The sequence below is a fragment of the Brachyistius frenatus genome, unplaced genomic scaffold (assembly GCF_029030835.1).
Source record: "Brachyistius frenatus isolate BFR_SWC_R1_liver_20210118 unplaced genomic scaffold, ASM2903083v1 Contig_2, whole genome shotgun sequence".
In the NCBI taxonomy this organism is placed as follows: Eukaryota; Metazoa; Chordata; class Actinopteri; family Embiotocidae; genus Brachyistius; species Brachyistius frenatus.
Genome location: NW_027210601.1, coordinates 3964274 through 3978611, shown reverse-complemented (window position 1 = coordinate 3978611; position 14338 = coordinate 3964274). Strand labels below are relative to the sequence as shown.

General features: G+C 41.0%; 1 protein-coding gene across 2 annotated transcripts in view; it reads left to right on the top strand.

Moving 5' to 3' along the window:
• Positions 1-3031: 3031 nt before the first annotated feature.
• The window catches only part of LOC138618547 (solute carrier family 45 member 4-like), a 52704-nt gene continuing 41397 nt past the window's right edge, over positions 3032-14338 (top strand). Inside the window, exons 1-2 of one of the 2 annotated variants that reach the window (XM_069694356.1) lie at positions 3032-3175; positions 4497-4578. The gene's annotated coding sequence lies outside the window, so the exon portion shown is untranslated. Of the gene's footprint in view, positions 3214-4496; positions 4579-14338 lie in introns of both variants that reach the window. The other variant, XM_069694365.1, reaches the window with a different exon arrangement.

The following is a 14338-nucleotide window of genomic DNA, read 5'->3' as shown; positions in this document are numbered from 1 at the left end:
TATTTTGTATTTATAGGTGATTAAGAATAGCAGCAAATCCTCATAGTTAACAATATAGAACAAAAAATATGCAGTATTTGTGTTTGAAAAATCCATGCAGCTGCAGTTATTTTCATTGACTTGTCAATGACTCGATTAATGATTTTAGGTCTACGATTTAACTCTGCAGAAAACAAAAAAGCTATTTGACTGCTGGTTCCCAGCTTCGGCTGCCGGGTGAAAGACACAACAATGCTTGGACAGACTGAGTCCTGCTCAAGTGTCCTTGAGCAACACCGAATCCCTGCAGGGCTGCTGCTCTGAGCTCGACCTCCCTGTGGAGTTGACCAAAGTGTTTTCACATCAAGGCCTCACTGTAAATCCTCCCCTAGTGCTTGGAGTACTGGGCATGTGGATGTACAGTATAGTTGTGTGCAGTTGTATCCGTGCTAATGCTTGTGTGTGTCTGTGTACCGGACATTGTTTTGTAACATAAAGCCATAAGCACCTGTTAATCCCTCACCAGGCGGGTCCACTCATGCCTGAGCTGCAGTAGAAGATGGGTTGTTTTCTGTGTTCCTTTAATCCATAAACTTTGACATAGGGGAAGTGAGCACTTCATTAGAAAGAAAACACACAATTGCACTTTGTGTTGCAACTTAAAACCTGACTTGAAATCTCAGCAGTCTAGGGTTTACTGAGACGCATAAGAAGTTCCTCTTTACTTCAGTAGCGCTGCAGCAGCCACTGCAGACGTGTGTCTTTGTTCCAATTCTGACTCTTTATGGGGCCTAAAATAATTTAAAAAAGAACCCAACAAAACACAGCATGTGTTGTGCTTGTCAGCGGAGTGGCATCCATTGACCTGAAATGCGTTATGTCATTAATATATAAGACAAGCGTTATTTTTCTTACTGTGAGTAAATGCCATGAAATCACAAAAAACAGCGGTACTGTTCTACTTTCTGATTCTCCAACTCTAACTTTGACTCGGAGCCTTTCTTCCGACTGAAGATGTAAATCTTTATAGCGACTGCAAATTTGGTTAAAAATGTTCTACATTTAATTTATTACTGAATAAGTAAAAGTCTAAGTTAGACTTCAGGGAAAACTTTTTTTGAATTATTTATGAAGAATGTAACACTCAAAACCTTCGCTGAGCTGCTTCATCAGAACTGTGTATATGTGCGGATTGAGTTACACAACATCATCTTTTGCCAACTGAGGCCTATCCACTTCAAACTTGAAAGATCAATGTGAACATTTTCTTATGAGACAAGCAAAATTTTTGTTTTAAAACTGTCTCAGTGACATCCTAACAGATGCAAACTGTGAATAGCAGATTTGTTCTCAACTATTTTAAGACAGATTAATACACATTTTCTGCTCTAGCAGCACCAAAATGTGTGTGTTTATACAACACAAAACAAAGTTACAAGGTGGTTGTCTCTTTACGTCAACTCATTATTGGTTAAACATTTTTCAAGGGATTTGTTGACAGCAAGAAAAATATATGATATCTCCTCACTTATCTTTTCAGACATAGCAGAGATTAATGCCATTTCACCAGTGCGACTGTACATCACTTTGACATGAACAAGTTAAATCCCCGCAACACAGATTTGTCCTGCTGAAGTGTTCTTGACAAATGCATATAGATTTACTGCCGATAACAGTTGTGTTTTGACAGCGTAACAGGATCAAAGAAAAGCCCCACCTGCTACGGGGTAAGACAAATGACAGCTCACATTAAATTAATCACATCAGCAGAATTGAAGGAAGTACTCGGATCATTACTGAAGTACTAATAATGCAATGAAAAAATACTCCATTACAAGTAAAAATCCTGCATGTAAAATCCTAGTTAAGTGAAAATAAGAATTCTTTATGTATTCTTTAGAAATGTAGTTAAAGTAGGTTATTTACTGTAAATAAAAGTACTGGTCTGATCCCTCTAACTGATACTTTATAACATATAAAATGAGATTATTAGTAGTGAGTCATCAGTGTGTAAACAACATGTTGCTGTTGTAGCTGCTGCAGGTGGAGCTATTGTTGGAACTACCTTAAATCCAATTAAACAAACACGGACAACAGATAAACCTGAGAGGTCGTCAGATGATTAGTGGGAGACGAAAGAAGAAAAAGCAAAGTTCAGAGGAAAATTATGATACACAATTAATCTGGATTTTGGATTTTTTTCCCCCTCTAATCTTTTGATTTTTAGATTCTTGGATTTATTGAAATGAAACCATGTGAGAAGTTTAAAGGGAAAATGTCTCCCTGGTGGAGCTGTTGACAACTCGTAAACATCTGAAATGTGATCCCAACAGAATTATAATCTGAATGAGAAGTTACTAACAGCTACAACTGCTGTCAAATAAACATATTTTAAGGTCCTCATTCTTAGCCCTTAATGGACCAAGTTACATTACTAACTCTGGTTAACTCTGTGCCTTAAAAAACATTGCGGACATCTGATGGCTGATGTTTCCAGCAACAGCCGAAAGAAAATCCGGGTTGCAGCTTTTATCGGTGATGTTCCAAAGATGTGGAACACTAGCTCAGAAAATACTTTTAAAAGACAGATAAAACATATCTCTGTACTTTAGCCTTTAACTAGCTACTCCTGAAGCTCCCTTACATACTGCGTCCTTAAAATGCGTTTTGCTTTATTCTGTATTTTAACTCTATTCTCTCTTATTAATGTGATGTCTGGTTTTTAATTTGTTCTGTTATCATGCATTTTTATTTTAATTAAAAAAAATTACATCTGTGAAAGGTTCTATACAAATAAAATGTATTATTATATTATTATGATTATTGTATTTGAGTAAAGGTATTTGATGAAATGTAGCAGTGTAATAGCATAAAATGGGTACACTCAAATAAATTAGCTCATAACAGCTGAATATTTTTTGATTGTATTCTCCTTTAAAGATTCAGCCTCCCTGCTGCTTCGTAAACCAACGCCAGGGCTCCGCCTCTTTATGCAAATCAGCCGTGACGTCGGCGGAAACCAGTGTTACGTCTCTTCTTCCGACAGATATTCCTTTAAAGGCGTATTTAAAGCCCGGGCTTCAGTTTCAGGAGCAGCGGACAACCTATGCAACAAAAGCTGCAGCAGAGCCGAGCGACTGTCCGACCGCTCAGCGGACAAAACCACGGAAGCCAGCGGCTGACACATCCCGGAGAGGTGAGCGCAGGCCCGGGTAAAACACCAGCGACCAGAGGGCACGTATATTCAACATTTTCTTGCTGCTGTTAGTCGGCTGCGGCTGGCGGAGTACACAGCATCTCAGGTTGCTGCTGCAGAGAGAGGAGGAGGAGGAGGAGGAGGAGGATGGGGAGGAGGGGGAGGCATTTACATTAGTTTCTGTAGGCCTGTGTCAAAAACAAGAGGAGCAGAGAGGCTGGAGGTGCAGACAGCTGGGGAGAGGTTCAGTTGCATAATGAGGCTGCGCTAATTATAAAGTATCACCAGGATTTCTGGATGGCGTTTAAATGTAAAGTAGGTGAAGATGGTTTTCAAAACAGAACAAGTAACTGTTTGCAGTTTGGACATTGAGGAGATTTGCAGTTGAATAATCTTCCTGCATCACTTCTGTCCTTGTAATTACCCAGGATCTACAGCAGTTTACTGTAGTGAATACCACACCGGTGGCCGTGGGAGGATCAAAACAAACGAGCTGCCGGTCGGTTTGGATTTGGAGCCGCAGGGTTTGCCAGTTACAAATAAAAAGAATATGAGAAAGGTGATGCCTATTTTTTTTTAGTGTGTTCATTATCAGAGGCTGCTGGTGTGTTTTGAAAAATCATCAGTTGTATTTTTTCCATTTTGGAATATCAAAATATCAAAAATTAGATTTAGTTGAGTGAAAATATTTTATAAAGCAATTGTTCATTAAAGTTGTGTCTTAAGCAAAGAATCTGTGGCTGCAGCCTCCTTTTAATTGAGTGTTTTCTGATTTCTTTGGGTCTTAAACTGTTTGTCATTCAAAACATCTCAGGCTTGGGAAAAGTTTAAGAGATTTAAACGACTAATTGATTAATCCAGAAACAATTGTCATACTGGCCCTGGTGAAATAAATGTCACTGTTAAAGCTCCTCCTTCTGCCTGAAAATGTTCTCAAGCGAGTTACCTTTGATGACAGTAACCTTTTTTTTTTAATGTGTGTTTGATGTCAGATACATTGTGGGAGTTTACAATTTTATGCATACATTTGTACATTTATGGAAACATCTGCCTCTAAATGCTGCTGCTGCTCCAAATTATTGTTGCACAGGAGGAGTAATATCGGAGACTAGAGAGGATATCGGTACAGCAGCATGTTTTCTGGTTTATTGACGGCTGATGATTTATTTTTGTGTTTTTGTGCATAAGCGAGTAAGAGCGCATGTGCATATTCGGGTCCTGTATTGATTTAATGTTCTGTATGAGCTGACGTAGTGTGCGTGTCTTTACACTGTGTTGATTTGTTGGGTCTTAACTCTTCGCTGTATGTGTGTGTGTTCAGGTACGACTGCAAGGCTTAAGATTGTAGCCTGGACCAAAAGACGACGTCTCAACGACATTTATGAAGCTTTCATGGCCTTTTGGTGAGTCACACACACACACACACACACACACACACACACACACACACACACACACACACACACACACACACACACACACACACACACACACACACACACACACACACACACCACACACTGTCATCACTGCACCTTAAAGTCCTCCTTGTGTGTGTTCCTTTGCTTTTTGGTCACATAAATCAGCTCAAAAACACAGCAAAAGTCCCAAAGAACGATGTAAATGGCCCACAGATGTTCTCCCTGTGTTGCTTCAAGTCTAACATGTTTTTATTCAGCTCAAAACCACGACCAGCAACAGAACAATGCTGAATAGATTTGCAGTGCGATGCCTCGGTTGGACGTGTGTGGTCACGGTGTGGGTCGACCTGACAGCATCTGCACTGACACACATGCACACAAACGCACACAGACATCCACGCGAGGCACACTTCCTTGTTTAAAAACCTGCGTCAGGCTTTTCGTTTTTAGCTGGGATTCAGTTTAGGGTTTCACTTTGCTCGCTGAAGAGCGGCCGGTTCAGCAGAAGTGAAAGCAATAGGCTTCCTCTTGATGAAATGTTTGCTGACTGTCGACTGCTGCTGTGTCAGCATCAGGTTATTACCTACACACACACACACACACACACACACACACACACACACACACACACACACACACACACACACACACACACACACAAACCGAGCCAGACCCGAGTGATCACGCGCAGACAGTCACATGAACGCTCACAATTCTTGACCACAAACATACATTTGCAAAGACGTTATGCATTATATTCTCACAGAAATATTTTTTATCAGCATCGTCCATACAAATATTTGAAGCTTTGCATGAAGAACTGGATTATTTTTCCATCAACACAATATGATACCTAAGTATTCTACCTTTCGTCACAAGTTATGAAAAAGATCATATAGTCACTTGGTACAACCTTTCAACCAAACACAAACTTGGATAGACGAGACTGAGGTTTGGAATTGAAATATGAGACTTTTGTGTGTAACGCTCACTCCATAAAATGTTGTCTCGGTGTTTAAAACTGTGGCTCAAACATACACTCACCTTTTTAAAGTCAGTCAGATTATATATTCTAAACTGACTTGGGCGATGTGGCCCGACACCGTCACACTTTCTCTGAATCCAGATACGTTTGTTTAATGCTTTCCACACCTCCTGAAGTAGCTTGAGAGCCATAGTAGGAGTAGAGTCAATCGCAGGATCCTCAGAAACGAGAAGATGCCCCACTACAAAGAGATTTTCAGCGCTTATCGCTGAACCTCAACACCACCCTCATTATTTTTCTTGTTGGCAACTGTCGGAGCCATCCAATAAACCCTCAATGACAAACCTACATGTTAAAGACATACATTAAGTAAATATGTAGTCACGCAAAAATGTGTCTATTTAAGTGAAAAATTGCTGGGCTACATTTTAGAAAAGTTATCCAGCATTTGGACAAAAACTCCACAAAGAGTTTGACTTTTGGTGAGTACACTCACAAACTCGCTTCAGAATATCAATACCAATCTCTATACATGTGCTAAACATGAAGCTACTCTCAGCTGCTAGTTAGCTTAGCATAGCATAACAACTGGAAACGGGGTGGAAACATCTGGCCTGGCTGAGTCCGAAGGTAAAACGCAGTCCACCAGCACCGCTACGAAAGCAAATATTGTGAATTCTTTTGAGAAAGAATGTAAAGCTTTGATGTGAGCATTGTTTTTTCAGGCATCCTTGGGACGGTACAATACGACCAATCAAGCGCCACAGTTTATAGTCCCGTGAGACGTGATTTTAAGCTCAAAATGTTGACTGCAACAGTCATAAAAGTAGAAGTATGCCGTTCGCCTTGCAAAGAAATCGGCTGGAAATGTGCTCTTGCGTGCAATTTGATGTTTTTTTGCAGAAAGTCAAAGTGATTTGAAATGAAACGCAGCCCTTAGTTTAAAGTGACAGTCGCTGCCTAACATTTTGTTTTCCTCTCTCTCTCTCCTCATCTTTGCCTCACTGCGTCCTCTACACACTCGCACAGAAACAAACACGCACTCAACACACGTAAACGGCCGATCTGCCTTTTGTATCCCGAGCCCCGATCCCGTGTGTCGATAACCCACTTCCTCCTGGTGTGAGGTTTTTGTACACAAACCTGAGAGGTGAAGGGAAAGAAAGGGCCGAGCGAGGATGTTTTCCCACCTACTGTATGATCAGAGCGCGAGACTGTGTGTTTACGCGCGTGTGTTTGGCGTCTCACTTACATCCCTTCAATAGCCCGCTTTATCTCCACCAGATCTTACACACACGCACGCACGCACGCACACACACACACACACACACACACACACACACACACACACACACACACACACACACACACACACACACACACACACACACACACACGCACACTAACACTCGTTGCAGCTATAAATGCCGTTGTGTTGTTTGGAGTAACAGTACTCAGCAGCTGAGAGGGAAAAAGACGACCGTCTTCTGGTCTGTTTTTCAAACATTTCTGGACCCAACAGGAACATTTTAATGTGATTCGTGTGAAATCTGGTGGGATGTTTGCTTTCTTGGTGGGTATAAAAATTGCTCTCCTTCCAAATTTGGGCTTTCTTTAGTTGCTTTCTCTTGACCCTCCTCTTCAGACTACAGAGATCAGGAGAAAGTAACTAACATTTAATGTCCAAGAACAAGACGGAGTTCGTGTTGTCATGTTTTGATGTGCTGGCAGGCTCGTAGATCTGTCGATGGAGGGACTCTGCAGGATGGCGGGTCTGTTTGTTTCTGAATGTCAGAGTTGTGTGCGTGTGTGGAGACTATCAGCAACGCTGCATGGATGGCTGGTTGGTTTTCTAGTGGTGGAGGAGTGTTATCAAAGTCAATATCAGATGGCTGTACTGTATTTAGCCCCGGCTTTGAGTTAGAGGACACATAACACAGATCCAGTCTGTGGCTAGAGAGATTGTCATGATACACAATGTCTTCTAAAAACAGAGACTTTCTATTTGGTTTGCTTTTACTCCAGTCAGCTCTCCTCCTCTCTGTCTTTTTGCTGACTCGGTTCTTATTTTTGTTTATCTTTATTTGTGTCCATTTTTACAGATCTTAGCTCCTAGCAGCCCTTCCAATTCTAATGTTGTCCCAGGTGTTTTATATTATGCACTGTATGCTTTTTGTTCTATTTATTCATCCCTTTCAGTCAGGAGAAAGCCATGGGGGCTCTGATACCTTTCAGTTTTGTTGTCACCAGTGACTTTTGGAAACAGTTTAGAGGTTAGATTGAAAATACAAAAAAACAACAGTGGCACCACAAGGTGTATTTAGTATGTTTTCAGGAACTTTTAATCCTTTCACATAGATCTTCCTCAGCAGTTGAAAGTTGTCATTGTTGTAAACTGCTGAAAAATGAACTTTCAGTCTCACATGAGATCAGATACAATGAAACGTGAACATCTGCAGTTCCACGACAACTGGGAAATTGACATCTGCTGATGACAATCATGTGATAAGATAGAAGGCTCCTGTACAGCTGATAAGTGGACCTCATGGTGAGACTGTTTTGTTAACAGTTTCAAGGCATTTCAACGCTGACGTCAAAGCTGTATGGGAACATGAAACTCATCAGTCACAGTAAGAAAGAGTAAACTGGTAGTGTTAAAAGAGGCTCACAATGTGGTTTTACCACTTTGACCAATATTGCATCACGTTGCCGACCTCTTCTGTCAAATACAAATCAGTTGGTCTTCCACTGGCGTCTTTTTATTTCTCCCGTCTCGTCTGTCACTGTTAAACTTGCTGTTAAAGGTCACCTGTGCTCACAGAGCAAACAACAGGCCTATAACAGAGGTTTTCACCTTCTTGTAGCTGTTGTATTCAGAGCAGAACAATGAGCTGGCTTTGGACTCGGTGTTTTGCAGCTGCATTTTGTGGTGTTAAATCCTGTTTATAAATCTGGTCATAGTCATGTGTGAGGAATGACGTTCTCCACGGTCAGCGAAGCCAGCACCAGCGTGAACCAAATCTTAACGTCTCACAATAGAGCACAAACCGGAAGTCCTAATTGGGCCACTTATTCATTTTCCCACCAATTAGGAGATCTGGATTATCTTGGTTGGATTCTAAGATTATCATGAAAAGCGTTAGTGATGTTAGAGAAGGCTGTTTTTAACTACAAAATGTACCAAAGGTTCTGGTAAGGGTCACATTTTTCCTTCGGGGCAGGCCAAGTCTGAACTCTGAGAGCATGAATAGCTTGAGCAAATCTGGCCTCATCACCACACTTGGAGTTGTTTGGGCTCTGCTGCCGAATATTAACTTTAATCCTCCATCAGTGAACTGCTGTGAAACATCTGAACTCTGAATTAAAGTTTCTCTCTCCAAAGTTTTCCAAAGTCATTTTGCCTGCTTTTTTTGGGCGGTGTTATCCAATTATTCTCCCCATCTTCACTGACTCATCCCCAGCAGAAAATGTCCGTGGACTGAATGATGCCCACTTTACAATTCAATCACCAGAACGCCGACTGGATGCCAGAAATGACTGGCAGCAAGTTTGTTTTGTTTGGTGCATCTCGGCTGCCTTTAGGTTTTTGTGGGTGAAGCTCACACCACACAAAGCTCTCATGCACTTATCTCTCTACTGTTTGCTGTGTCACAGTAAACTTTACCTTTAACTGTTGGAGTATGGTATACAGGGAGTTGATGTGAATTTGTTTGCTTCACGCATGCCATATAACTGCACTTTATCTTGTCCTTGATGTGAAGGGAGAAGAGTTCTTTAATTTGTGCATTGGATATATTTAGTTTTGATGTTTGTTTGTTTTTTTACAAATGGTTTAAAAAAAAAAAACGTTCCATATGAATAAAATCCATATATTCAAGTACTGTATATATAATTTTAGATCATGAATTATGGGAAATCAAAAGAATAGAAGGAATATTTGATGTGTAAAGTAACAGAAAAATGTCTATCACTGTTCTCCAGAGTCTAAGATAATTGCTCGTTTTGTCGTACACACTTTTCAAATTCTCCAGATACTCTTGTTTACTATCACAGAAAGCTAAGAAAGTAAATGTCCCAGCCCAATCTTGTTAACGTATTTAACTCATCGAACGTATGCAAAGTGACTTGCGTGATGAAAATAAACAAACATATCCGCTCTGCTTCTACCAATCGGCTTGTCGCTCCCTCACTGCGAGCTAAACACTCCACAAAATCACGACTGTTTGCTGTCCTGCCTCCTGAATGGTGGAATGAACTCCCCAACGACATCAGGACAGCAGAAAATCTGTACATCTTCCGCCGCAAACTAAAAACACACCTCTTCAGACTTTACCTTGAACAGTAGAACTTTAATAGCGCTTAAAATGGCACTTACTGATAGCACTTTGTAGTTTGGCTTTCTTGAAGAAATTGTATTTTCTTGATTCTTGTTGTTCTGGGTTTTGTACCCTCATGGTTGAAATGCACTTATTGTAAGTCGCTTTGGATAAAAGCGTCAGCTAAATTAAATGTAATGTAATGTAATATTTAGCCTACACAACATGCATAAAGTACCTTATGTGGTGTACAAATGTTACTCGTTAAAACTACGTATTTGAACCCAAACCATGATCTTTTGCTTGCACTAACCAAGTTGTTTTGGTGCTTAAACCGAAAGCACTTTGTGCATCTGAGACACCAGCGGACTGCAATAAAACGGTGGTATTTAACCCTCTAGGATGAGAACGAGTTGACTATCCATATGTAGTCAGTGAATATTTTCACTTTCAGTGATTATGAAAACAGTGGACTACAGTAATCCCTTCAGCTGTGAATGTGAACAGAATATCTACAGGCTGCAGCGTCTGCACACAGAGACGTAGTCAAGTATCCCGGGTGAGTGAGGAGAGAAGATAACTGGCTGCGTGCCAGTAATGTCATTAACACTTTTAGTAATGCTGCACTCAAAGTAATGGACACACACACAGACACTCGCTCACTTTTGAGCTGATTTGCCTCCAACAGAAGAGAGAGCGTTTCATATGGGATCCTTCTGTATCCTTTTTACATAAAAAGTTGATTTATAACGCAAACGAACAGACTTTGAAACATTCCACAAATTGATACTGGTTAGACGAGTATTGCTCCAGTTCTGCGGCGTTGGTGTGCTTTTTGTCCAAAGAGCTATTTCGAAGCACTCTTTGATGGTCTGTCTAAATTTGTGTTTTATTGTGGCCTCCCAAAACTCATGTTACTTTAAAGCACTTTGGATTTAATGCTCCACCGATTGGTTTCATTATGTCTGTGGGTTTTGTAATTTGTCATTTGATATTGTCCATAAACATGTATTTACTAGATATTTATGAGATTGCTCTCAGTTAAAGTTCTTTGAGTCTTGTTTGGTGACTAATTGCAGCCTAAATGGGTCCAGGTTTGATGGTAACAACATGTTGTGCATGCTACAAACATTCCTCACTAATGATGCTGCGGACCGTCAATCAGGGCAGTTGGTGACCTGCCACGTCACATTTGTTTTGGCACTCATCAGGTTTGACTTGTGTTGCGACAACACTAGCTAATAACTGAGAATGACATAAAATTCACTACACAGTATGAACATCACCGTGGTTTATCCGTGGTGGCTGGAACTGTGGGTGGTAAGATGGTAATATACACACTAGTGAACATGGTATGGCTACAGAAGTCAGAAAAATGTCAAGAAAAACCTCTCTAAGTCTTCACTCATCATAACAACTTCACCTCTTTTAATTGCAAACGTCACAGAGAGCAGTGCTGTGCCAAAAAGTTCATCAAAATGCTGCTGCTCTTGTTGCACATGGTTGTTTTGTTTTTGGAGGATTACTTTCCTGTTGACAGCTCAAATTGTGTGTGCATGGATGCCGGCCAAGCAGTTTGGTACTGTTAATTTTACCAGTTGTTATCAGCATCCAGCATGTGCGTGTGTGCTTGTCAGCTCTGCAGTGGAATATTCCATTAGATGTGTGGGTGGGGTCGCAATGTACCATCTTGAGGTCTGGTGCGATCCTGAACAAGTCTGTGCAGGCACTTATCATTTGTTTGGCTCCTCGTAATACCTGCTGGCGATAAATAACAATAATGTGGGTTACGAGACAAAAACACCATTTGTTATTTGGGACATGCGTGTTTAGCTGCTTTCTGGTGGCTGATGTGGCGGGCCGAGTGGCTTTATGCGTGTTCTGGCTGAGTTTTAAACCTGGACTTGGAGGCAGCTTTTGGGTTGTTTTGTTGTTCAAATGTCAATGAGAGGCAAACCTGTTGAGTGTGACAGGCAGTGTTTGGTCACATCGATGGCAAAAGAGAAGAAACACACTCCCACAAACAAGAGATATATATAATCTAGCTCTGTATCAACTGTTTGCACACTATTTTTCTCCTAGTATTTTTTTCTACCTCCTGTTTGGCTTGCTGCTCCCTTGTGGATAAAAGCCTCAGGAGGCTATAAGGGGGAGGACACACACACACACACACACACACACACACACACACACACACACACACACACACACACACACACACACACACACACACACACACACACACACACACGTACACAAATCCACTAATGCACACACAGAGTCTGTCTAAAGTGTGTGTGTGTGGGGGGGGGGGGGGCAGGCCCCCTGGCTCAGAAAGACAGGATGCAGGTGGGGGTTGCAGTAATGTGATGTCGGGTAGGGGGTACTGTAGTCAGAAGGGGCACAGATGGGGTATGAGGTGTGTGTGGTTGTGTGTGGTTGTGTGCTCAGGGTGACACAGGAGTAGTGTGTCTCTGGGCCAGAAGTAGGCCAAGGCAAAACCTCAGTGCATCCAGCTTCAGACAATCAGACGTGCAGCACTTAACACAGCTTTTTACAAGAGAGGTGTTTTATAATCATTTGTTAATGTGCTAGCTGAATAAAAGTGTATTAGGTCAGCAGATTACGTAAAAATGTGTCTAAATTTATGAGACACTAGAGACGACGTTGACAAGTCCTGTCTAGACAGATTCAGACCAACAGGCCTTGCAGATTAAAATCACAGTGTGTGTGTGTGTGTGTGTGTGTGTGTGTGTGTGTGTGTGTGTGTGTGTGTGTGCGCGTGCGGCATCAGTCTGCTGTTCCAAACTGATAATACTGTATAACAAATTATCGATAGCGTAGTGTTTTTATAAAGCTCCAGGGACCCTTCGCATGTCTGAAAAGAGGCTTTGTGCTGCTTTAGCACGGTGTCAGCCTGAAACCTGCAGTATCTGGTGAGAATAAAACGGTGTGAGGGAATTGGAAAATGGACTGAAGGTCAGAGATGTTTTCTTTTGAAAACAAAATTGGAAAGCTACCTGGCAGTCTTGCACTAAGTGCTACCGGTGTGGGCTGATTGCAGTGTGTATGTGGGCCAGTCAGTGTGCTAACTACCCAGCCTATAAGCTGGCTGGGCTAAAAATAAACATTGGGATGACCAGGCTATTACTGGCTGCTAAGCTAGCTGACACAACACACAGCACCGTCTCTCCTCCCGTCTCACTTTTGAAATGTTATGTTAACATTGACATGCACATGTGTTGGACCTGAGCTCCACTTTAGGGACAGAAAGTCTTGTGTTTTAGGGTTTGGAGAGGATTTTTAATCCTTTTGAAGAGAAACTTTTAGGCTGGTGTTTCAAGTCAATTAGAAAAAAAAATATATATATGCATAAACTACAGTGACATCTTTTTTTTTTAGGCCAGTTGTTATACCTCAAAATTCCCGGGATGCTATATTCACAGGGTCCTCTGTTCCCAAGGTCATACGTTCCCCGGCTCCGATGTTCCCCAGCTCTATAGCACGTTATGGAAACCTGAAAAAGATGTTCTCCACCTCTGTGTTCGCTGAATATGACATGGGCTATTGTGGGTTATGGTTGACTTGGGGAACATGTACTGTAGGACCCTGTGAACACAGATACGCTCCTGTAGAAGTGAGCTTTGCCAATGCTGCAGTCACACAATTCAACTTTTGTCAACACTTAAAATCAGATGCAAAGATTGTATGAGACAAATTTAGAGGAAGTCATATCAACAGTGGCAGCTTTTCAGCCAGTTGCCATTGGTTTGTTTACTGTTTTAACCAAATGAAAACTGGTTGGCTCACACGAAGGGTTTTCACACTCATTATTATGGTCTGAAGTGAATGCGGCCTAATTGTTTAATCGGAGTTGTGGAGATAGATAATGGGTATTTATTTTCCCACACTAAACAAATACACCTTCAGTTTTAAATAATTGGGTGGATCTTTTTTATGCGAATTAACTTTTGGCTTATCTACTTTCTAAAAACACTTAAACTTGTAAACAGCACATACAATATGATAATGTACAGCAGAAATTTGAATATTTTCTGTTTTGACCATGTTAATTTTTCTCTTGTGACAGAGGATTTAGACACATTTTTTTATATTTGGATGATTTGGATAATTCTCTTGGCTCTGTCCATTAGTGAATGAATGATAGGAGTGTATTCAGGTGGGCTTAAATCTTCATAATCGTATATTTTCAATTCATTTGGATAGAAACTCTAGTACATATTTGTTGTGTTGCAACAAAGTAGCAAATCTAATCTGCTTGTCCTACACAAAGAAGTGCAGTGACCATGTTGCATTTGATAATTTGTTGGATAAGTTGCCAGAGCAGTGCTCTACATGGATACGTCAATGCCTCTGCAGTCTAAGAAATTAGGTCACTCCAGCTCGATTTGTGTTGAAGTCACTCATTTAACTTGATCAA